We start from the raw sequence: 22,897 nt of genomic DNA, 5'->3' as shown, positions 1-22,897 counted from the left end.
CATCTGCGTGGCGGTTCCGAGGACCTGAGGAGGAAGATGAAGAATCAGAAAAGTTTAGAAATGTGGGATCCTCTCCCTCGCTATCAGTGGCGGAGGCAAGAAAAACATATGCCTCCTCCAATGAATAGCACTGTTGGGACAAATGTGACAGGTGGGACATTTTTTTATGAGTATGGTGCTTGGGTGTACTTTATTTATAACTGTATGTGTATGTATGGGGGGATAGTGATTGGTGCAAACTATTCTGAAAAGAAAAAGCTAAAAGAAAAAAGCAAATAAGGAGAAAAAAATGCCTGTGAAAAGAAAAGTGTAAAACAGCAGGCCCTAGCTCTGATAAGTGAACTGTGTCACTTATCAAAGTTCGGTGGCTGCTGGATGTGCCCATGGAGGTCGCGAAAATAAAGTGTCTAAAACAGTAGGCATGTGCTCTGAAAAGTGAACTGTTTCACTTATAGAAGTTCGGCAGCTGCCTTATGTGCGCACGGGGTGGCGCAAGGGGGGTGAAAAAAAATGGAAAACGGCAGGAACGAGCTCTGATAAGTGAACTGCGTCACTAATCAAAGTTTGGCGGCTGCATGATATATGTACAGATTTGGCGCAAAGAGGGTTGAGAAAAAAGCGAGCACGAGTGTTGATTTGTGAACTACGTCACCAATCAACGCTCGGCAGCTGCTAAATGTGCGCACGGAGGTGGCGCAAAGGGGGTGGAGGGGGTAAAAAGAAGGGGATGGGGAATTGGGGTGGATGAAGAGAGATTGGGCAGGGGGCCGCTTCAGGGATCAACACTTAAGGTTGTAGTCTCTCTTCTTTCTTCTGTCTTCTTTCTTCAGCAGGAATTGTGGTGTCACAGGTTTCAGTGGCACAACAAGACCCAGCACAGGAGGGGCTCTGGCAGTGTAATTGATCTGCAGGAATCCTCAGCTAGTATGAGGACCTGCAGTGCGGTCACAGACAAGTCAGAGACAGGTCACAGAGCGGTCATACCGCTGCTGTGAGCTGTCATTGGAGGGGTCGATGATAAAATCAATCCCACCAATCAGTGCTGGTCCTGGTGATGCCGGTGTTTCTAGGCACCGGCCTAGGATCGGAGCTTACAGCTTCAATTCTAGGCCAGGTCTCCGGCAGGTCACCAGCAGGGCACAACGCGGTCACACGGCAGCTGTGCCCTGTGATTGGCACGATCGATTACATTGATCGTGCTAAGCTTCAGCTGCAGGCCATACCAGACCTTTCCTAGGCACTGGCCTAGGATTGGTGCTATTACAGCACTGATCCAGGCAGATACCGGCAGGGTACAGCGCGGTAACACCGCTACTGTGCCCTGCGATTGGTGCTATTGATTGTGCCAATCTAAGCAGTTTTGGCCAATGCCTGGCGTTGCCAGGCACCGGCCTGGGATCTAATACATCAGCACTCGATCCTAGCCTGGGACCTCACTGTTTCAGCCAATCTGATTGGGGGAAACAATGAGAAAGGCTGTGATTGGCTATTCAGAATTGAACCGCCAATCACAGTGATCGGGAGGCCGGATGGAGGAGGACGCAGCCCAGGATGCCGACACCATCTTCCTACAGGTAAGATGACGTCGGAATTTTAGTATCGCATTAAAGTGCATGATGTACTATTCTGTCCATGGGAATTAAGTCCCAGGTCATATAGACGGAATAGTACATCTGAGGTCAGAGAGAGGTTAAACAGCTCTGGTGAAATGAAAGATGCTTAGTGTTTGGTTGCTATGTGGAGTGGGCATGGATATATATATATATATATATATATATATATATATATATATATATATACACACACACACACACACACTCACTGGCCACTTTATTAGGTACACCTGTCCAACTGTGTGTTAAGACTTAATTTCTAATCAGCCAATCACATGGCGGCAACTCAGTGCATTTAGGCATGTAGACATGGTCAAGACAATCTCCTGCAGTTCAAACCGAGCATCAGTATGGGGAAGAAAGGTGATTTGAGTGCCTTTGAACGTGGCATGATTGTTGGTGCCAGAAGGGCTGGTCTGAGTATTTCAGAAACTGCTGATCTACTGGGATTTTCACGCACAACCATCTCTAGGGTTTACAGAGAATGGTCCGAAAAAGAAAAAAAATCCAGTGAGCGGCAGTTCTGTGGCCGGAAATGCCTTGTTGATGCCAGAGGTCAGAGGAGAATGGGCATACTGGTTCGAGCTGATAGAAAGGCAACAGTGACTCAAATTGCCACCCGTTACAACCAAGGTAGGCAGAAGAGCATCTCTGAACGCACAGTGCGTCGAACTTTGAGGCAGATGGGCTACAGCAGCAGAAGACCACACTGGGTACCACTCCTCTCAGCTAAGAACAGGAAACTGAGGCTACAATTTGCACAAGCTCATCGAAATTGGACAGTAGAAGATTGGAAAAACGTTGCCTGGTCTGATGAGTCTCGATTTCTGCTGCGACATTCGGATGGTAGGGTCAGAATTTGGCGTAAACAACATGAAAGCATGGATCCATCCTGCCTTGTATCAACGGTTCAGGCTGGTGGTGGTGGTGTCATGGTGTGGGGAATTTTTTCTTGGCACTCTTTGGGCCCCTTGGTACCAATTGAGCATCGTTGCAACGCCACAGCCTACCTGAGTATTGTTGCTGACCATGTCCATCCCTTTATGACCACAATGTACCCAACATCTGATGGCTACTTTCAGCAGGATAATGCGCCATGTCATAAAGCTCGAATCATCTCAGATTGGTTTCTTGAACATGACAATGAGTTCACTGTACTCAAATGGCCTCCTCAGTCACCAGATCTCAATCCAATAGAGCATCTTTGGGATGTGGTGGAACGGGAGATTCGCATCAGGGATGTGCAGCCGACAAATCTGCGCCAACTGTGTGATGCCATCATGTCAATATGGTCCAAAATCTCTGAGGAATGCTTCCAGCACCTTGTTGAATCTCTGCCACGAAGAATTTAGGCAGTTCTGAAGGCAAAAGGGGGTCCAACCCCTTACTAGCATGGTGTACCTAATAAAGTGGCCAGTGAGTGTATATATATATATATATATATATATATGTGTCTGTTGTCCCTGGAAGACAGCTCCTGCTGATGAACACTAATAATGGTCCCTCCTCTAGATACCATTGATAAGATACATGGTGCTTCACGTCCAGCAGTTATGGTGAATAGCATATATTATTATGGGCAGTTGTTCTTTGAGATCGGTAGATTTAACATATGTCAAACTAAAAAGCGGGTCTGTAATATCCAGAAGTTTCAAAGGTCCCGGTTACAATTGATAACTTCCTTGTCAATTCCTGAACCTTAATGGTGTGAAAATTATATTTCCTCCTTATTAAAACCAAGCCAGGTATATATTGAGCCTAATATGAAAAACATACCCCTTTTTCTTTCCGTCCCAATTTTTTCTTTTCTTTTTTCCATAAATTCCTTGATATTCGTGATTTCTAGTTTTTTAACAGGACTTTGGGGGCCGATATGTCCTGGAACCCATGTTTCTCTCTGTGGCCCTGTTACACTGTGGTTCTGGTCTCCTGTCAATACTGTTTGTGAGCAGAATGGATTCCCACAATATTGAACTATGTTCACTTTCTGAACTCAGGAGGAGCGGATTCCCAGCTCTAACGCAGAATTCGGCTCATTCTGGTGGATCAAGGAAATGCTGTAGATATAGTATATCTTGACTTCAGCAAAGCATTTGACAAAGTCTCTCATACAATCCTTATTGAAAAAATGACTAAGTATGGAATGGACAAGGCAACTGTTAGGTGGATTCATAACTGGCTTAGTGATCGGACCCAAAGAGTGGTCGTAAATGGCTGCACATCCAGTTGGAAGAATGTCTCAAGTGGGGTACCACAGGGCTCTGTCCTGGGCCCTGTATTGTTCAACATCTTTATCAACGATTTAGATGAAGGAATTGAGGGTAAACTGATTAAATTTGCTGATGACACAAAGCTAGGAGGGATAGCTAATACTAGAGAAGAGAGAGAGAGGATTCAAAAAGATTTAAATAAACTGGAGAAGTGGGCAGCAACTAACAGAATGGTTTTTAACAGGGAGAAATGCAAAGTACTACATCTGGGCAATAAAAATGAAAAAAGCATATATAGAATGGGAGGAATAGGGCTAAGTGACAGCACATGTGAAAAAGACTTGGGTATACTAATAGATCACAGACTGAATATGAGTCAACAGTGTGATGCAGCAGCAAAAAAGGCAAATGCAATTCTAGGATGTATTAACAGAAGCATACAGTCTAGATCACGTGAAGTCATTATTTCCCTCTACTCCTCTTTGGTCAGACCTCATCTGGAATATTGTGTCCAGTTTTGGGCACCACATTTTAAAAAAGACATCAACAAACTGGAGCAAGTTCAGAAAAGAGCGACCAGAATGGTGACCGGTCTGCAAACCCTGTCTTATGAGGAAAGGTTGCAGGATTTGGGAATGTTTAGTTTGCAAAAGAGAAGACTGAGAGGAGACTTAATAGCTGTCTACAAATATCTAAAGGGCTGTCACATTGTAGAAGGATCAACTTTATTCTCATTTGCACAAGGAAAGACTAGAAGCAATGGGATGAAACTGAATGGGAAGAGACACAGATTAGATATTAGAAAAAACTTTTTGACAGTTAGAGTGATCAATGTGTGGAACAGGCTGCCACGAGAAGTGGTGAGTTCTCCTTCAATGGAAGTCTTCAAACAGAGGCTGGACAGACATCTGACTGGGATGATTTAGCGAATCCTGCTTTGAGCAGGGGGTTGGACCAGATGGCCCAGGAGGTCCCTTCCAACTCTACGATTCTATATTGCTGTAAAGTCACCGATTTTGTGACGTTGCAGCGATATTGCTAGCGATATCCCTGCATGTGATACTTACCTCCGACCGGCTCCCCCGCTGGTTATCACTGATCGCGCGAGAAGCTCCTGGTCCATTCCTCGTCGGCCACTTCCTGCTGGGCTTCCTGTGGCGCCCAGGGCTTGAGGACGCAGGATCGCCGCGTCTGACAGGTAAGTAGCGATCCCCGTCCCCAGCAATGTCGCTGGTGAGATCTGCCTGTGTAGCAGCTCACTAGCGACCACCTAGCGATGCACCAGCGATCCTGACCGCGTCATATCGCTAGTCGGGATCGCTGGTGCATCGCTAGGTGTAACGGTACCCTAAGTGTTACAATGAGTCACTTCTAACTGGCTAGATAGAAAAGTTGCAGACTCTGTAATCTCAGGATAAATTACCGTATTTTTCGGACTATAAGATGCAACGGACCATAAGAACACCCCAATTTTCAGTAGGAAAATAGGGGGAAAAAAAATAATGTGTCAAATGGGGGTCCGTCTTACAGTCCGAATTCAGCTTACCTGGGAAGGGATCTGGCACAGGTGAAGTAGTCACAGGGGTCATTCAGTGGTCCAGGCTCGTGCGGTGGCGGCTCTGTGCTAGGGCATGTTGGTTGTGCTGGGGCAGCAGCGCTGAGGCAGGGGCAGCAGCAGCGCTGAGGCAGGGGCAGCAGCAGCGCTGAGGCAGGGGCAGCAGCAGCGCTGAGGCAGGGGCAGCAGCAGCGCTGAGGCAGGGGCAGCAGCAGCGCTGAGGCAGGGGCAGCAGCAGCGCTGAGGCAGGGGCAGCAGCAGCGCTGAGGCAGGGGCAGCAGCAGCGCTGAGGCAGGGGCAGCAGCAGCGCTGAGGCAGGGGCAGCAGCAGCGCTGAGGCAGGGGCAGCAGCAGCGCTGAGGCAGGGGCAGCAGCAGCGCTGGGGCAGGGGCAGCTGTGCTGGGGCAGGGGCAGCTGTGCTGGGGCAGGGGCAGCTGTGCTGGGGCAGGTGGGCTCTGTGGTGGTGGCAGCGGGCGGCGCTCTGCGGTGCGGTGGTGGCAGCGGGCTGTGCTCCGGTACAGGGACGGCGGCTCCGCCGCGATTTCTTCGCAGCCCGGAGGCCCCCGCACTTCCCTTGCTGGCCGCCGCCATGTTGCAGTGGCCTCCGGGAGCATGGACGCCGGAAAGAATCTGCCGCAGACCTCAAAATTTGAAATCTCATTTTCAAAAGTGAGAGCCGGCTAATGGTGCCAAAAATGAGAGCAATAGCTTTAACAACCGGTTCCACCGAACCGGGGAGAACCCGCTGAATCCCACCCCTGGCTGCGCCCCGAGGGCTCATAGTGCTGCGCTGTGTGGAGTGGGATTCGAACCCACGCCTCCACGTGGTGACTGCAGACGCTGAACACGCTCCCTGGTGCACAACAGCTTGCACCTCCAGGGACCAGTACTGCTGCTGTCAGGAGTGGGATTCGAACCCACGCCTCTACGGGAGACTGCCCCGAGGGCTCATAGTGCTGCGCTGTGTGGTGCGGGGTGGGCAGGGTCAGCGCTGCGCCCCCAGGGCTCATAGTGCTCCGCTGTGTGGTGCGGGGTGGGTGGGGTCAGCGCTGCGCCCCCAGGGCTTATAGCGCTGCGCTGTGTGGTGCAGCGTGGGCGGGGTCAGCGCTGCACCCCCAGGGCTCATAGTGCTCCGCTGTGTGGTGCGGGGTCATCTCCCATCTCCTCCCTGGCTCTGTGCTGCTGTGTAAGATCGCTTAGTGGTGGGGGAGGGGCGGCAGTGACTGGCCGGTGGGCAGGGTCACTGTGCTATGGGAACCAAGATCCGGCCTGCATAGAAGGTGGAAGAGGGAGGAGTCGTGTGACATGCCGAGCTGCCTGTGACTCATCCCCTGGCTCGGGGGGCGGAGTCAGCGCCGTGCAGCACACAAACAGTCTCTCCCTGGCTTGCAGTACAGTGAGGCTGGGGGATGGGCGGCCGGGCTCTGTGTCACGTGGCTCCGAGCCCACCCCCTGCTTTCTCGGTCTAACTGCAGCAACAATGACGTCACCTGAGCGCCAGATTTGAACCTTGGAGCTGCCGTCCGGTAACTGTATGCCTGTATGGGGTCAGCTGTGGGGGGAGGCAGGGGGTCCCTGCAGAGTGTATGGGGTCAGCTGTGGGGGGCACTGCGGGTAGACAGGGGGTCCCTGCAGAGTGTATGGGGTCAGCTGTGGGGGGCACTGCGGGTAGACAGGGGGTCCCTGCAGAGTGTATGGGGTCAGCTGTGGGGGGCACTACGGGGGAGACAGGGGGTCCCTGCAGAGTGTATGGGGTCAGCTGTGGGGGGCACTGCGTGGGAGACAGGGGGTCCCTGCAGAGTGTTTGGGGTCAGCTGTGGGGGGCACTGCGTGGGAGACAGGTGGTCCCTGCAGGGGGAGGTGAGGACAGTGTATGGGCACAGCTGTGGGGGGCATGGCGGCGTACAGGCGTTCCCTGTGGGGTAGGGGAGGGTTAGGGGGGCTGTGTTGTCACTCTGCTGTGAACACTAATTATGAATGCAATATTTCCCTTATTAATTATTGTTTTTTTATTTCTCTGTCTCTCAGTAGGTAACACTTGGGGCAGTCGCCCGCTCTCTGTGTGTCTGCTGGCAATATACGCTCGTAGAAAAAGGGGTTAATGTACCAGTACAATTCATAGGACTTAATTTTTATTCTATGTCAAAATTCAATAATTTCCTTTTCCCTTTTTTTTCCAATAGGTAACAAGGCATCGTGGACACTAAACTGGCTCAAGAACTGGCGGGACAAGGACACCAAGTTTGCCTAATGGACGACATCGCTATGGAGGAACACAGCTCTCCGGCCACCATCATCATGTGGAGCAGCTAAGCCTCTTCATCCTCGGTTTGGGTAAGTGACAATCCATGTATGTATGGTCTAAGGAGCGGTCATGGCACATGTACATACATGTATGTGTAAACATGTATATACAGTCAGCTGTCATGGCACTCGGGAAGTCACACCAGGGGGCTGTGTGGCCCTGTAGGCCTCTACACCACCACACAGCCTCCCGCAACCCGCTCTACAGCACCACACAGCCTCCCGCAGCCCCGTCTACACCACCACACTTCCTCCTCCAGCCTCTGTCTCCCCCCTCCAGTCCCTGACGCCCCCCCCTCCAGCCTCCTTCCTAATTTAGAGCTTTTGGTTTTTTTTATCAGCATAAATTGTCATTTAAGAAACGATTGTCCATTCAAGAAGAGATTTGTGTTGGCAGATTATCCTAGGAAAGCGTGTTAGATGATAATAATCGTGCTGCCCATCTCACCCGACGAGCAAGCAGCACCAGGGTGGATAAAAATCTTGAATTTTTTAAAAAAATCAAAAAAATCAGATTTTTTTGATTTAAATCAGATTTTTTTGATTTAAATCATTTGATTGCAGTTTTCATAATGTGATTTCAAACGGCAAACAAGTCCTTGGATATCCTTTTGACAGTATTTGCACTTTGCTCTTGCACCTTTCTTTCCAAGATCTGCTGCTGGCATCTCAACAAAATGAACCCAAATAGGGTCTCTCTTACGACCTGCTGCCATGGCTCACACAGATCACTTATGAAGTTTGATTGTTACTACAGCCTGAGCCAAGCACTGCTGATGTTACTACAGCCTGAGCCAAGTACTGCTGACTATCCAACAAGTTTGGGCATGTCAACTGAATGCAGGGAAAAAGAAACTAAACCAAAACTGAAACCAAGCTAGAAGTGTGGAATTAAAGGGGCAGTATGAACAAAATGTGGAGGCTATTAATAGTTTATACAATTAAGACATGCTGCTTTTAAACACCTACCTATTGCCATATAGTAAAACAAAAAAGATTTTTACTTACTTTGGGGTCCCCCCCTCACCCTGGCGTTAGATCGTTGCCCCTACTTTCGTCCGTGTAACTATGGGCGCACATGCACACTGCTCTCACTTCTCATTTTAATCGTGATTTATATTAAAAAAAAAACCTTTTGATTTAAACCAGTGATTTAAATCATGATTAAAATCATGATTTAAATCGATCCGATTTAAATAGAAAAAAATCTTTTGATTTAAATCGTGATTTAAATCGGCGTGATTTAAATCAATCCACCCTGAGCAGCACCCTTGTTCGTTGGGTGAATTGACCTTTTAAGGGAGCCCGACGTACTCACTAAATTGTCCCTATCCCTAAGTTTTTTTGGATGCAGATTGCTCTCACACGAGTGTTTTTTTGATTTGGAAAAGAAAGAAATGAGGATGGAGAATCAAAACTTTAAGGCTAAAAAATATACTCACACATATATACACCAACTGTATAGACACACATATAAATATTTATGGTGTATACATTAGGCTATAAGACCTGGAGACTGTTATTACACATGCTGCCACTAGGTTTATTTTCTTTTCTTTAAAAAAAAAAAAAAAAAACTGTCGCTGTGGGATTCGAACCCACGTCTCCACGTGGTGACTGCAGACGCTGAACACGCTCCCTGGTGCACAACAGCTTGCACCTCCAGGGACCAGTACTGCTGCTGTCAAGGAGTGGGATTTGAACCCACGCCTCCACATGTGGTGACTGCAGACGGTTAACACGCTCCCTGGTGCACAACAGCTTGCACCTCCAGGGACCAGTACTGCTGCTGTCAGGAGTGGGATTCGAACCCACGCCTCCACGGGAGACTGCAACCTGAACACAGTGCCTTAGACCACTAGGCCATCCTGACTGCTGACATTGACATGCTCCCTGGTGACACAAGAGTTTGCACCACCAGGGACTTCAGTACAGATCTGCTGTCCAAATCAGACATTGGGGCCCCTGGTGGGACTTCTGGCAAAGCCAGAGGGGACATTGGGATGTCATTTGAAAGCTAATTACCAGACTGAGGTGAGGGAGCAGTTCTTGGGGCTGTGTGGTGCTCTGTTGGGCATTTGTGCACCCTCAAGCCTGCACCACAAGGACCACTTTTATCCATGGACAGCCAGGCTCTGACCCCCTGAATTCAAATTCCATTTGGAGCAGGGGGACAAGTGATGTTGCTGTATGTAGGTGGCCTCCTGGATGATGTTCCTGCCAAGCTTGATTTGCCTGACCCCTTCTGCAGAGTAGTTAAGGGGATTGAGAACCCCCAAGACTGCCCCAGACTGAAAATGTCTTTTCAAATCTGCTGTCCAAATCAGACATTGGGGCCTCTGGTAAAGCCAGAGGGGACATTGGGATGTCATTTGAAAGCTAATTACCAGCTTCTTTTTCATTACTTTAGTTCTGCAGACAGATGGTAAACGCCATTGTCTGTAAAGACCCCGTTACACACTGCGATATCGCTAGCAATATTTTTGAACCCCTCTCCATAATCTTTGAAAATTCTTGGAGAACAGGAGAAGTGCCAGAAGACTGGAGAAGAGCAAATGTTGTTCCTATCTTCAAAAAGGGGAAGAAGGTGGACCCAGGCAACTATAGGCCGGTGAGTCTGACTTCTATACCAGGAAAGATCTTTGAACAAATTATTAAACAACATGTATGTCAATACCTGGATAAGAATGAAGTGATTAAACAGAGTCAGCATGGGTTTCTAACTAATAAGTAATGTCAGACTAACTTAATTTCCTTCTATGACGGTATCACTGATTGGGTGGATCAAGGAAATGCTGTAGATATAGTATATCTTGACTTCAGCAAAGCATTTGACAAAGTCTCTCATACAATCCTTATTGAAAAAATGACTAAGTATGGAATGGACAAGGCAACTGTTAGGTGGATTCATAACTGGCTTAGTGATCGGACCCAAAGAGTGGTCGTAAATGGCTGCACATCCAGTTGGAAGAATGTCTCAAGTGGGGTACCACAGGGCTCTGTCCTGGGCCCTGTATTGTTCAACATCTTTATCAACGATTTAGATGAAGGAATTGAGGGTAAACTGATTAAATTTGCTGATGACACAAAGCTAGGAGGGATAGCTAATACTAGAGAAGAGAGAGAGAGGATTCAAAAAGATTTAAATAAACTGGAGAAGTGGGCAGCAACTAACAGAATGGTTTTTAACAGGGAGAAATGCAAAGTACTACATCTGGGCAATAAAAATGAAAAAAGCATATATAGAATGGGAGGAATAGGGCTAAGTGACAGCACATGTGAAAAAGACTTGGGTATACTAATAGATCACAGACTGAATATGAGTCAACAGTGTGATGCAGCAGCAAAAAAGGCAAATGCAATTCTAGGATGTATTAACAGAAGCATACAGTCTAGATCACGTGAAGTCATTATTTCCCTCTACTCCTCTTTGGTCAGACCTCATCTGGAATATTGTGTCCAGTTTTGGGCACCACATTTTAAAAAAGACATCAACAAACTGGAGCAAGTTCAGAAAAGAGCGACCAGAATGGTGACCGGTCTGCAAACCCTGTCTTATGAGGAAAGGTTGCAGGATTTGGGAATGTTTAGTTTGCAAAAGAGAAGACTGAGAGGAGACTTAATAGCTGTCTACAAATATCTAAAGGGCTGTCACATTGTAGAAGGATCAACTTTATTCTCATTTGCACAAGGAAAGACTAGAAGCAATGGGATGAAACTGAATGGGAAGAGACACAGATTAGATATTAGAAAAAACTTTTTGACAGTTAGAGTGATCAATGAGTGGAACAGGCTGCCACGAGAAGTGGTGAGTTCTCCTTCAATGGAAGTCTTCAAACAGAGGCTGGACAGACATCTGACTGGGATGATTTAGCGAATCCTGCTTTGAGCAGGGGGTTGGACCAGATGGCCCAGGAGGTCCCTTCCAACTCTACGATTCTATGATTCTATATTGCTGTAAAGTCACCGATTTTGTGACGTTGCAGCGATATTGCTAGCGATATCCCTGCATGTGATACTTACCTCCGACCGGCTCCCCCGCTGGTTATCACTGATCGCGCGAGAAGCTCCTGGTCCATTCCTCGTCGGCCACTTCCTGCTGGGCTTCCTGTGGCGCCCAGGGCGGGAGGACGCAGGATCGCCGCGTCTGACAGGTAAGTAGCGATCCCCGTCTCCAGCAATGTCGCTGGTGAGATCTGCCTGTGTAGCAGCTCACTAGCGACCACCTAGCGATGCACCAGCGATCCTGACCGCGTCATATCGCTAGTCGGGATCGCTGGTGCATCGCTAGGTGTAACGGTACCCTAAGTGTTACAATGAGTCACTTCTAACTGGCTAGATAGAAAAGTTGCAGACTCTGTAATCTCAGGATAAATTACCGTATTTTTCGGACTATAAGATGCAACGGACCATAAGAACACCCCAATTTTCAGTAGGAAAATAGGGGGAAAAAAAATAATGTGTCAAATGGGGGTCCGTCTTACAGTCCGAATTCAGCTTACCTGGGAAGGGATCTGGCACAGGTGAAGTAGTCACAGGGGTCATTCAGTGGTCCAGGCTCGTGCGGTGGCGGCTCTGTGCTAGGGCAGGTTGGTTGTGCTGGGGCAGCTGCGCTGGGGGAGAGGCAGCTGCGCTGAGGCAGGGGCAGCAGCAGCGCTGAGGCAGGGGCAGCAGCAGCGCTGAGGCAGGGGCAGCAGCAGCGCTGAGGCAGGGGCAGCAGCAGCGCTGAGGCAGGGGCAGCAGCAGCGCTGAGGCAGGGGCAGCAGCAGCGCTGAGGCAGGGGCAGCAGCAGCGCTGAGGCAGGGGCAGCTGCGCTGGGGCAGGGGCAGCTGCGCTGGGGCAGGGGCAGCTGTGCTGGGGCAGGTGGGCTCTGTGGTGGTGGCAGCGGGCGGCGCTCTGCGGTGCGGTGGTGGCAGCGGGCTGTGCTCCGGTACAGGGACGGCGGCTCCGCAGCGATTTCTTCGCAGCCCGGAGGCCCCCGCACTTCCCTTGCTGGCCGCCGCCATGTTGCAGTGGCCTCCGGGAGCATGGACGCCGGAAAGAATCTGCCGCAGACCTCAAAATTTGAAATCTCATTTTCAAAAGTGAGAGCCGGCTAATGGTGCCAAAAATGAGAGCAATAGCTTTAACAACCGGTTCCACCGAACCGGGGAGAACCCGCTGAATCCCACCCCTGGCTGCGCCCTGAGGGCTCATAGTGCTGCGCTATGTGGAGTGGGATTCGAACCCACGCCTCCACGTGGTGACTGCAGACGCTGAACACGCTCCCTGGTGCACAACAGCTTGCACCTCCAGGGACCAGTACTGCTGCTGTCAGGAGTGGGATTCGAACCCACGCCTCTACGGGAGACTGCCCCGAGGGCTCATAGTGCTGCGCTGTGTGGTGCGGGGTGGGCAGGGTCAGCGCTGCGCCCCCAGGGCTCATAGTGCTCCGCTGTGTGGTGCGGGGTGGGTGGGGTCAGCGCTGCGCCCCCAGGGCTTATAGCGCTGCGCTGTGTGGTGCGGCGTGGGCGGGGTCAGCGCTGCACCCCCAGGGCTCATAGTGCTCCGCTGTGTGGTGCGGGGTCATCTCCCATCTCCTCCCTGGCTCTGTGCTGCTGTGTAAGATCGCTTAGTGGTGGGGGAGGGGCGGCAGTGACTGGCCGGTGGGCAGGGTCACTGTGCTATGGGAACCAAGATCCGGCCTGCATAGAAGGTGGAAGAGGGAGGAGTCGTGTGACACGCCGAGCTGCCTGTGACTCATCCCCTGGCTCGGGGGGCGGAGCCAGCGCCGTGCAGCACACAAACAGTCTCTCCCTGGCTTGCAGTACAGTGAGGCTGGGGGATGGGCGGCCGGGCTCTGTGTCACGTGGCTCCGAGCCCACCCCCTGCTTTCTCGGTCTAACTGCAGCAACAATGACGTCACCTGAGCGCCAGATTTGAACCTTGGAGCTGCCGGCCGGTAACTGTATGCCTGTATGGGGTCAGCTGTGGGGGGAGGCAGGGGGTCCCTGCAGAGTGTATGGGGTCAGCTGTGGGGGGCACTGCGGGTAGACAGGGGGTCCCTGCAGAGTGTATGGGGTCAGCTGTGGGGGGCACTACGGGGGAGACAGGGGGTCCCTGCAGAGTGTATGGGGTCAGCTGTGGGGGGCACTGCGTGGGAGACAGGGGGTCCCTGCAGAGTGTTTGGGGTCAGCTGTGGGGGGCACTGCGTGGGAGACAGGTGGTCCCTGCAGGGGGAGGTGAGGACAGTGTATGGGCACAGCTGTGGGGGGCATGGCGGGGTACAGGCGTTCCCTGTGGGGTAGGGGAGGGTTAGGGGGGCTGTGTTGTCACTCTGCTGTGAACACTAATTATGAATGCAATATTTCCCTTATTAATTATTGTTTTTTTATTTCTCTGTCTCTCAGTAGGTAACACTTGGGGCAGTCGCCCGCTCTCTGTTTGTCTGCTGGCAATATACGCTCGTAGAAAAAGGGGTTAATGTACCAGTACAATTCATAGGACTTAATTTTTATTCTATGTCAAAATTCAATAATTTCCTTTTCCCTTTTTTTTCCAATAGGTAACAAGGCATCGTGGACACTAAACTGGCTCAAGAACTGGCGGGACAAGGACACCAAGTTTGCCTAATGGACGACATCGCTATGGAGGAACACAGCTCTCCGGCCACCATCATCATGTGGAGCAGCTAAGCCTCTTCATCCTCGGTTTGGGTAAGTGACAATCCATGTATGTATGGTCTAAGGAGCGGTCATGGCACATGTACATACATGTATGTGTAAACATGTATATACAGTCAGCTGTCATGGCACTCGGGAAGTCACACCAGGGGGCTGTGTGGCCCTGTAGGCCTCTACACCACCACACAGCCTCCCGCAACCCGCTCTACACCACCACACAGCCTCCCGCAACCCGCTCTACACCACCACACAGCCTCCTCCAGCCTCTGTCTCCCCCCTCCAGTCCCTGACGCCCCCCCTTCCAGCCTCCTTCCTAATTTAGAGCTTTTGGTTTTTTTTATCAGCATAAATTGTCATTTAAGAAACGATTGTCCATTCAAGAAGAGATTTGTGTTGGCAGATTATCTTAGGAAAGCGTGTTAGATGATAATAATCGTGCTGCCCATCTCACCCGACGAGCAAGCAGCACCAGGGTGGATAAAAATCTTGAATTTTTTAAAAAAATCAAAAAAATCAGATTTTTTTTATTTAAATCAGATTTTTTTGATTTAAATCATTTGATTGCAGTTTTCATAATGTGATTTCAAACGGCAAACAAGTCCTTGGATATCCTTTTGACAGTATTTGCACTTTGCTCTTGCACCTTTCTTTCCAAGATCTGCTGCTGGCATCTCAACAAAATGAACCCAAATAGGGTCTCTCTTACGACCTGCTGCCATGGCTCACACAGATCACTTATGAAGTTTGATTGTTACTACAGCCTGAGCCAAGCACTGCTGATGTTACTACAGCCTGAGCCAAGTACTGCTGACTATCCAACAAGTTTGGGCATGTCAACTGAATGCAGGGAAAAAGAAACTAAACCAAAACTGAAACCAAGCTAGAAGTGTGGAATTAAAGGGGCAGTATGAACAAAATGTGGAGGCTATTAATAGTTTATACAATTAAGACATGCTGCTTTTAAACACCTACCTATTGCCATATAGTAAAACAAAAAAGATTTTTACTTACTTTGGGGTCCCCCCTCACCCTGGCGTTAGATCGTTGCCCTAGTTTCGTCCGTGTAACTATGGGCGCACATGCACACTGCTCTCACTTCTCATTTTAATCGTGATTTATATTAGAAAAAAACCTTTTGATTTAAATCAGTGATTTAAATCATGATTAAAATCATGATTAAAATCGATCCGATTTAAATAGAAAAAAATCTTTTGATTTAAATCGTGATTTAAATCATGATTTAAATCGGCGTGATTTAAATCAATCCACCCTGAGCAGCACCCTTGTTCGTTGGGTGAATTGACCTTTTAAGGGAGCCCGATGTACTCACTAAATTGTCCCTATCCCTAAGTTTTTTTGGATGCAGATTGCTCTCACACGAGTGTTTTTTTGATTTGGAAAAGAAAGAAATGAGGATGGAGAATCAAAACTTTAAGGCTAAAAAATATACTCACACATATATACACCAACTGTATAGACACACATATAAATATTTATGGTGTATACATTAGGCTATAAGACCTGGAGACTGTTATTACACATGCTGCCACTAGGTTTATTTTCTTTTCTTTAAAAAAAAACAAAAAAAAAAAAACTGTCGCTGTCAGGAGTGGGATTCGAACCCACGCCTCCACGTGGTGACTGCAGACGCTGAACACGCTCCCTGGTGCACAACAGCTTGCACCTCCAGGGACCAGTACTGCTGCTGTCAAGGAGTGGGATTTGAACCCACGCCTCCACATGTGGTGACTGCAGACGGTTAACACGCTCCCTGGTGCGCAACAGCTTGCACCTCCAGGGACCAGTACTGCTGCTGTCAGGAGTGGGATTCGAACCCACGCCTCCACGGGAGACTGTTATTACACATGCTGCCACTAGGTTTATTTTCTTTTCTTTAAAAAAAAAAAAAAAAAAACTGTCGCTGTCAGGAGTGGGATTCGAACCCACGCCTCCACGTGGTGACTGCAGACGCTCAACACGCTCCCTGGTGCACAACAGCTTGCACCTCCAGGGACCAGTACTGCTGCTGTCAAGGAGTGGGATTTGAACCCACGCCTCCACATGTGGTGACTGCAGACGCTTAACACGCTCCCTGGTGCACAACAGCTTGCACCTCCAGGGACCAGTACTGCTGCTGTCAGGAGTGGGATTCGAACCCACGCCTCCACGGGAGACTGCAACCTGAACACAGTGCCTTAGACCACTAGGCCATCCTGACTGCTGACACTGACATGCTCCCTGGTGACACAAGAGTTTGCACCACCAGGGACTTCAGTACAGATCTGCTGTCCAAATCAGACATTGGGGCCCCTGGTGGGACTTCTGGCAAAGCCAGAGGGGACATTGGGATGTCATTGGAAAGCTAATTACCAGACTGAGGTGAGGGAGCAGTTCTTGGGGCTGTGTGGTGCTCTGTTGGGCATTTGTGCACCCTCAAGCCTGCACCACAAGGACCACTTTTATCCATGGACAGCCAGGCTCTGACCCCCTGAATTCAAATTCCATTTGAATTCAAATACAACACAAAAAACACAAAAAGTTGTGCATACAACTTATACCACAATGAACAGATTAGTAATAAAACAATCCACCAGGAGTTAACAGTGGACATGTGGAGCTTTCATGTAGCCTCACTGTGCCCAGTAACATTGGCTGGTGACCCTACATGAGAAAAAATTGTAATATTCCAATATTCAAAACTCTGTCCCTGTCTAATTTCTTTGTAACAAGACATCAGATGATCGTAGATAAAGGCATTTTATTCAACTTTTCACAAAGTTAACAGAGAGGCTGTAAAAACATCAAGAGACATTTTTTGGCTTAAAAAAAAAAAAAAAATGTAAACTGATGAATCAGCTGGTAAGTTTTTTTGGATGTACAGTGGTCAGATGGATTTGAGAAGGACGTTCTCTCGGCAGACGGGTGCCTGTTATACCCTATAGAATATATTCAGTGTACACGTCCTGGTGTGAAAAGAACCTAATATATATATATTTTTTTTTTACTCCAAAAACAGAAAAAAAAACAGAGTGAAGGCCATCAGTTTCCACCAGACACAAACAAACCTAAGTTTGCTTCGGCCAGAAATCACTCGAAATAAAAGGGTTTCCAGGACCTTCAGGCCCCTGAAGCTTAAAACTAGCGAAGAGACTGGGGGGGTGAAAACTAAATTATATATATATATACACACCACCTGCCCAGACTGGACTGATGACGACCCGACCCGACCCCATGTGAGGCCTAGTCGGCCCCGGTAACTGAAAAGGCCACTACTGTTATGCTTTTAATCCTTTCCCAGTCATATAAAAGAATTTTAAAAAAAATGGCCGGAGAGTTGCTATATGGCGCAAGTTCCCCACCCAAAAAAAGTTTCTAACACATTCAGTTACAAATGTGTAATTTTCCTACATCTGAGGGGGAAAAGGCCACCATGGAGGTGTGTGTAAGAAGGTATGGCCGCTCCCAGGGTCCTCCATCACATACAGAGGCCTAGAGACATCACCGGCCTCACACGGCCCGAACTACGCGCACAGACTGAAGAAGAAGGGGCTCCGCCATTACCTGAGGAGATTGTGCGCCTCCATGCTGCGGTTCTGGAGCACACCACGGCCACACGGAGCGGGGTGGACGGCATTATGGTATCAGGCCGCCGAGATCTCCCCCTCACGAAAACCTCCTGACTCGGCGGAGACACGGTGAGGAGGACCGCAGCCGCTGCTACAGATGGCGGCACTTCCGCCTGTGCTCCGCCACCACAGGAACTAAAATGGCGGCCGGGCGGGGAAGTGACGTGTGGTGAGGAGACGTGGGAGGCCGGACTGAGTCATGGAGGAGGCGACGGTGGTGTCGTAATGTTTGCTGTGGAGAGCGCAGCAGAGGAGCGGAGCTGTCAGCGGGGAAGAGCGCGGCACAACACAAAGCCCGGAGGAGGGAGCGGCGACACCCCGCAGAGGACAGAAGGGAGACGGTGTGTGGGGGGAGAGAGAGTGGGGGAGCAGAGGCTGAGCATGGGGGGGAGCAGAGGCTGAGCATGGGGGGGAGCAGAGGCTGAGCATGGGGGGGGAGCAGAGGCTGAGCATGGGGGGGAGCAGAGGCTGAGCATGGGAGGGGGGGAGCAGAGGCTGAGCATGGGGGGGAGCAGAGGCTGAGCATGGGGGGGAGCAGAGGCTGAGCATGGGGGGGGAGCAGAGGCTGAGCATGGGGGGGAGCAGAGGCTGAGCATGGGGGGGAGCAGAGGCTGAGCATGGGGGGGAGCAGAGGCTGAGCATGGGGGGGGAGCAGAGGCTGAGCATGGGGGGGAGCAGAGGCTGAGCATGGGAGGGGGGGAGCAGAGGCTGAGCATGGGGGGGGGAGCAGAGGCTGAGCATGGGGGGGGAGCAGAGGCTGAGCATGGGGGGGGAGCAGAGGCTGAGCATGGGGGGGGAGCAGAGGCTGAGCATGGGGGGGAGCAGAGGCTGAGCATGGGGGGGAGCAGAGGCTGAGCATGGGGGGGGAGCAGAGGCTGAGCATGGGGGGGGGAGCAGAGGCTGAGCATGGGGGGGGAGCAGAGGCTGAGCATGGGGGGGGAGCAGAGGCTGAGCATGGGGGGGGAGCAGAGGCTGAGCATGGGGGGGGGGAGCAGAGGCTGAGCATGGGGGGGGAGCAGAGGCTGAGCATGGGGGGGGAGCAGAGGCTGAGCATGGGGGGGGAGCAGAGGCTGAGCATGGGGGGGAGCAGAGGCTGAGCAGGGGGGGAGCAGAGGCTGAGCATGGGGGGGAGCAGAGGCTGAGCATGGGGGGAGCAGAGGCTGAGCATGGGGGGAGCAGAGGCTGAGCATGGGGGGGGAGCAGAGGCTGAGCGGGGGGGGGAGCAGAGGCTGAGCATGGGGGGGGGAGCAGAGGCTGAGCATGGGGGGGGAGCAGAGGCTGAGCATGGGGGGGAGCAGAGGCTGAGCATGGGGGGGGGAGCAGAGGCTGAGCATGGGGGGGGGAGCAGAGGCTGAGCATGGGGGGGGAGCAGAGGCTGAGCATGGGGGGGGGAGCAGAGGCTGAGCATGGGGGGGGAGCAGAGGCTGAGCATGGGGGGGAGCAGAGGCTGAGCATGGGGGGGGAGCAGAGGCTGAGCATGGGGGGGAGGAGAGGCTGAGCATGGGGGGGGGGAGCAGAGGCTGAGCATGGGGGGGGGGGAGCAGAGGCTGAGCATGGGGGGGAGGAGAGGCTGAGCATGGGGGGGAGCAGAGGCTGAGCATGGGGGGGGGAGCAGAGGCTGAGCATGGAGGGGAGCAGAGGCTGAGCATGGGGGGGAGCAGAGGCTGAGCATGGGGGGGGAGCAGAGGCTGAGCATGGGGGGGAGCAGAGGCTGAGCATGGGGGGGGAGCAGAGGCTGAGCATGGGGGGGGGGAGCAGAGGCTGAGCATGGGGGGGGAGCAGAGGCTGAGCATGGGGGGGGAGCAGAGGCTGAGCATGGGGGGGAGCAGAGGCTGAGCATGGGGGGGGGAGCAGAGGCTGAGCATGGGGGGGGAGCAGAGGCTGAGCATGGGGGGGGAGAGCAGAGGCTGAGCATGGGGGGGGGAGCAGAGGCTGAGCATGGGGGGGGGAGCAGAGGCTGAGCATGGGGGGGGGGAGCAGAGGCTGAGCATGGGGGGGGGGAGCAGAGGCTGAGCATGGGGGGGGGGAGCAGAGGCTGAGCATGGGGGGGGGAGCAGAGGCTGAGCATGGGGGGGGAGCAGAGGCTGAGCATGGGGGGGGGAGCAGAGGCTGAGCATGGGGGGGGGGAGCAGAGGCTGAGCATGGGGGGGGAGCAGAGGCTGAGCATGGGGGGGGGAGCAGAGGCTGAGCATGGGGGGGGAGCAGAGGCTGAGCATGGGGGGGGAGCAGAGGCTGAGCATGGGGGGGGAGCAGAGGCTGAGCATGGGGGGGGAGCAGAGGCTGAGCATGGGGGGGGAGCAGAGGCTGAGCATGGGAGGGAGGGGGGAGCAGAGGCTGAGCATGGGGGGGGAGCAGAGGCTGAGCATGGGGGGGGAGCAGAGGCTGAGCATGGGGGGGAGCAGAGGCTGAGCATGGGGGGGAGCAGAGGCTGAGCATGGGAGGGGGAGCAGAGGCTGAGCATGGGGGGGGAGCAGAGGCTGAGCATGGGGGGAGCAGAGGCTGAGCATGGGGGGGAGCAGAGGCTGAGCATGGGGGGGGAGCAGAGGCTGAGCATGGGGGGGGAGCAGAGGCTGAGCATGGGGGGGGAGCAGAGGCTGAGCATGGGAGGGGGAGCAGAGGCTGAGCATGGGGGGGGAGCAGAGGCTGAGCATGGGGGGGAGCAGAGGCTGAGCATGGGGGGGGAGCAGAGGCTGAGCATGGGGGGGGAGCAGAGGCTGAGCATGGGGGGGGAGCAGAGGCTGAGCATGGGGGGGGGAGCAGAGGATGGTGCTTGGGGGGCGGAGCCGGAGCTGGAGTGTGGTGGACGGGAGATAAAACACAACCTTAGTATGTAGGGCTGTGGAGTCGGAGCTCATTTTGGTGGAGTCGGAGTTGGTATAAAATGGACCGATTCCGACTCCTAAAATATATAATAAATTGGGTACAGTAGTTCAATGCAGAATGTGCTGAATATTTTTTCATAGGAATTTGGGAAAGTTATGAAATGTCCTATAAATGGCTGTTCTATTCCTGATCTAAGGCTACATTCACACACAGCGTTTTTGCTGCGTTTTTTGAGGATACGTTTTTCAGTTGCAAAAGCAGATCAGCTTTTTAAAAACTGCATCACCTGAAAGGTTTTTGAGCTCATAGATAATGTTTTCAATATCAGAGCAGATTTCTAATCTGCTTTTATTTATATATCTGTCTATCCATATCATATCTGTACCAAAAAGAATGAAAGCCGGATAGCACACAGACTAACACTCCTTTTTTTTAGCACCAGTCAGGTCCACCTCATAGCTGCCCAAAAGGACGCCCAGGACAGGCATTGCTCGTCTTCAGTAACATCAACTGATAGTTGGAATAAATATACTGCATTCACCACCACATCTTCTTAAGGTGCAGGCTTTATTTTCAAGTGTAGGGGTGTGCAGTATGAGGTTCTGCCCCCCCCAGGTTTGATCCTGGCTACGCCCATGATGTGGATGTAGCCTGAGGATCTAGGCTTTGTCTTAGCCGAGATAAGTCATAGTATGTGTGTGTGTGTATATATATATATATATATATATATACACACACACACACACTACAGACCAAAGGTTTGGACACACCTCAATCAAAGCGTATTCTTTATTTTCATGACTATGGTTTAATAAGTGGGATTTCTTGCCTTATAAATGGGGTTGGGACCATCAGTTGTGCAGAAGTCTGGTGGATACACAGCTGATAGTCCTACTGAATAGACTATTAGAATTTGTATTATGGCAAGAAAAAAGCAGCTGAGTAAAGAAAAACGAGTGGCCATTATTACTTTAAGAAATGAAGGTCAGTCAGTCCGAAAAATTGGGAAAACTTTGAAAGTGTCCCCACGTGCAGTGGCAAAAACCATCAAGCGCTACAAAGAAACTGGCTCACATGAGGACCGCTCCAGGAAAGGAAGACCAAGAGTCACCTCTGCTGCGGAGGATAAGTTCATCCGAGTCACCAGCCTCAGAAATCGCAGGTTAACAGCAGCTCAGATCAGAGACCAGGTCAATGCCACACAGAGTTCTAGCAGCAGACACATCTCTACAACAACTGCTAAGAGGAGACTTTGTGCAGCAGGCCTTCATGGTAAAATAGCTGCTAGGAAACCACTGCTAAGGACAGGCAACAAGCAGAAGAGACTTGTTTGGGCTAAAGAACTCAAGGAATGGACATTAGACCAGTGGAAATCTGTGCTTTGGTCTGATGAGTCCAAATTTGAGATCTTTGGTTCCAACCACCTTGTCTTTGTGCGACGCAGAAAAGGTGAACGGATGGACTCTACATACCTGGTTCCCACCGTGAAGCATGGAGGAGGAGGTGTGATGGTGTGGGGGTGCTTTACTGGTGACACTGTTGGGGATTTATTCAAAATTGAAGGCATACTGAACCAGCATGGCCACCACAGCATCTTGCAGCGGCATGCTATTCCATCCGGTTTGTGTTTAGCTGGACCATCATTTATTTTTCAACAGGACAATGACCTCAAACACACCTCCAGGCTGTGTAAGGGCTATTTGACCAAGAAGGAGAGTGATCGGGTGCTACGCCAGATGACCTGGCCTCCACAGTCACCAGACCTGAACCCAATCGAGATGGTTTGGGGTGAGCTGGACCGCAGAGTGAAGGCCAAAGGGCCAACAAGTGCTAAGCATCTCTGGGAACTCCTTCAAGACTGTTGGAAGACCATTTCCAGTGACTACCTCTTGAAGCTCATCAATAGAATGCCAAGAGTGTGCAAAGCAGTAATCAAAGCAAAAGGTGGCTACTTTGAAGAACCTAGAATATAAGACACATTTTCAGTTGTTTCACACTTTTTTGTTAATTATGTAATTCCACATGTGTTAATTCATAGCTTTGATGCCTTCAGAGTGAATCTACAATTTTCATAGTCATGAAAATAAAGCAAACTCTTTGAATGA

The 22,897-nt window shown here is 51.1% G+C and overlaps 2 non-coding genes across 2 annotated transcripts; both read right to left on the bottom strand.

Annotated features, from left to right (window-relative positions):
- Positions 1-9,471: 9,471 nt before the first annotated feature.
- TRNAL-CAG (transfer RNA leucine (anticodon CAG)) lies at positions 9,472-9,554 on the bottom strand. Its single transcript has one exon. It is a non-coding gene; the product is annotated as a tRNA-Leu (tRNA).
- Positions 9,555-16,478: 6,924 nt separating this feature from the next.
- On the bottom strand, positions 16,479-16,561 carry TRNAL-CAG (transfer RNA leucine (anticodon CAG)). The gene has a single exon. It is a non-coding gene; the product is annotated as a tRNA-Leu (tRNA).
- Between the last annotated feature and the right edge of the window lie 6,336 nt (positions 16,562-22,897).

The sequence above is a fragment of the Dendrobates tinctorius genome, unplaced genomic scaffold (assembly GCF_039654945.1).
Source record: "Dendrobates tinctorius isolate UK_male_01 unplaced genomic scaffold, ASM3965494v1 ptg000200l, whole genome shotgun sequence".
NCBI lineage: Eukaryota > Metazoa > Chordata > Amphibia > Anura > Dendrobatidae > Dendrobates > Dendrobates tinctorius.
The sequence above is the reverse complement of the archived record's forward strand: the minus strand, read 5'-3'. Positions and strand labels throughout refer to the sequence as shown.